Genomic DNA, 2,233 nt, shown 5'->3' on the forward strand with positions numbered 1-2,233 from the left:
CACGCTCCCTCTCGCGCCTGCTCGTGCTCTCCCTGCTGCTCGCGCTCTCCCTCCTGTCTGATTGCACAGGCGTATACTGGGTCTTGCAACCTTACAAAAAATAAGCTCACACTTAAAAAAAATCTTTTGGCGCCATATTAATGACGTACTTTAAATTTGCCATTTCCAAATGGCGTCTCGCACGAAATTGCAAATGCACTCTTCACACAATAACAATATCAAAAAGAACGACAGCTGTTTTTCTTTCACCTGTCAAGTTTCTTGGGAAAGTGATAGCAACCATTAAGATAACGTCAGCGGCATGTTGAGTCAGAAGATGGGCGGTTCGTGGCATTACCGTCCATTTTATTGGTGTCATAGAGAGGAAGACCGCAGGGGGAAAAAAGATAATTAATGGTTACTGTTTCGCTTACAAAATATAACTTTTGTTGCGTGATCACGTGTATAATAATTAAGAGGTAACCTTGCGATGCAAATTACTTTTGAAACTCTGGTTTTGCAGGTTGGAAAGTACAGCCTGTTTATTTGAGAAGCTTTGAATGAAAAATATCTGCTTTGCCAAACGATCTGCTTAAGAGTTAGAAAATGTTTTTTTTTCTTCCATTTGTCAACGTTTTAAAAAGCGCAGGACCAGGTCACGGGCACTTTCTGCTACTGTAGTTGGGAACACTTGACTAGTAACACCTAACAACTTCCTGTACACTATTGGTTTCATTCCATAGCCACATTACATCATTGAAGTAAAACAAATAAATAAAAGCTTCTGTCTAGACGGTCATATTACATTTCTGAAATTGCCCCACATCCCCATTGAGATAATGGACATGATTAGCATTATATGCATTTAAAATACAGATTGATATTTTGTGCCTCATTCAGAATTATGAAAATCCATTTATATTGTATTTATAAGCTTCTGAGAGGCCTTAGATTACTAGACCATTTTGAATTATAAACCACAACTAGATGCCTATAAACTACAAATACTGTACAGCTGCTCCTGTAACAGAAATATTGGGTGATGTTCATGAAGCTGTAACTCTTAATTTCAGTTCATTTTTAACACGCTTTATGTGGCAGCCTTTTCCGACATCATTCTGTGATTCTGTTCTAGCCTACTGCGTGGGAGAAATCAGAACTTTTCCGAAGCTAGGACTGCGCTTTGATAAATCACACATCACAGAAAGAGGGAGAAACTGGGCATTAATTGCAGTAATGATTCTCAAGAGCTGAAGCAGCGAAGCGCACAAATGTTAATTGCTGTCAGGTGTCATTCTGCTCGCAGTGTTGAGATTCTCCTCAGCAAACAGTGAAGGGCAGCAGTCAAGGTCACTGTATTGTCTGGTGTAGACTCAAAGTGCCACAGCGAATGCAAGTTTCTTCTGAGCGTGAGTTAGCTAGCAGCCTCTCATTAGCATCACACTCCAGATGCTTCTTTGGCGAGTATCTTAGCATTTCCGTGACATGCAACACAATGCACACATAAAATAGTTTATACTCCTTTAGAAGTAATTAGATAAGCATTGGTCTCTAGATGTGGTACAGAATTTGTGTTTATTATTACTGAAGAACAATGACTGTAGCAGCATGCTTTGTGAACAAAAACACTGCAGTGCAATCAACACAATACGTGGATCTTATGTCCATGTAAAACATGGATATTTCTGTGGGTGCTTTCATGTTTTTGAGAATTTTAATTGAATCTGCAGTGCTCAATCTTTCTGCAAAATTCGTTTTTTTATTGATCTGAATTAAGACCTTCTGTGAACATCAGGATATTGATGACACTGATCCTCAGTAATGAATGAATACATATTTCTGTAATCAGTATTGTAAGAGAACATTGTTTAAACCCCGAAATCTGTACCAAGGTGCAACTGGAAAGAGGCAAATTGCAGCCCTAGAGAATGTTGACATAGGCTAATTTTAGTCAACTGCTTGGGTGTGTTTGCAGATGAAACGACTGGTTCAGACTGTAGTACCTCCTGGTGGCCAACAGCAGAATAAACGCCAGTACACCAGTTACAGATTAGCCTTTCACAGGCTTGCACCAAAACTACTGTCTGTGAGGGGGGAAAACACAGCTTTTCGTGGTGTATTCTGATTGGACAAATATTCAGAAATAGGCACTGCTATGGTTTGCTCCAAATCTACATATGTGGCGATTGAACATAGCTGATTGAAATGTCTCCAGGCAATATGGTAAATGGACTGCATTTATATAGCGCTTTTA

At 39.5% G+C, this 2,233-nt stretch overlaps 1 protein-coding gene across 6 annotated transcripts in view; it reads right to left on the minus strand.

Annotated features, from left to right (window-relative positions):
- The window catches only part of jade2 (jade family PHD finger 2), a 62,973-nt gene extending 62,661 nt beyond the window's left edge, over positions 1-312 (minus strand). For 2 of the 6 annotated variants that reach the window (XM_064349752.1, XM_064349751.1), the window contains exon 1: positions 1-221. This exon is cut by the window's left edge. The gene's annotated coding sequence lies outside the window, so the exon portion shown is untranslated. Of the gene's footprint in view, positions 222-249 lie in introns of those variants that run through there. The other 4 variants (XM_064349749.1, XM_064349746.1, XM_064349750.1 and 1 more) reach the window with 3 other exon arrangements.
- Positions 313-2,233: the final 1,921 nt, after the last annotated feature.

Source organism: Anguilla rostrata, chromosome 9 (assembly GCF_018555375.3).
Source record: "Anguilla rostrata isolate EN2019 chromosome 9, ASM1855537v3, whole genome shotgun sequence".
In the NCBI taxonomy this organism is placed as follows: domain Eukaryota; kingdom Metazoa; phylum Chordata; class Actinopteri; order Anguilliformes; family Anguillidae; genus Anguilla; species Anguilla rostrata.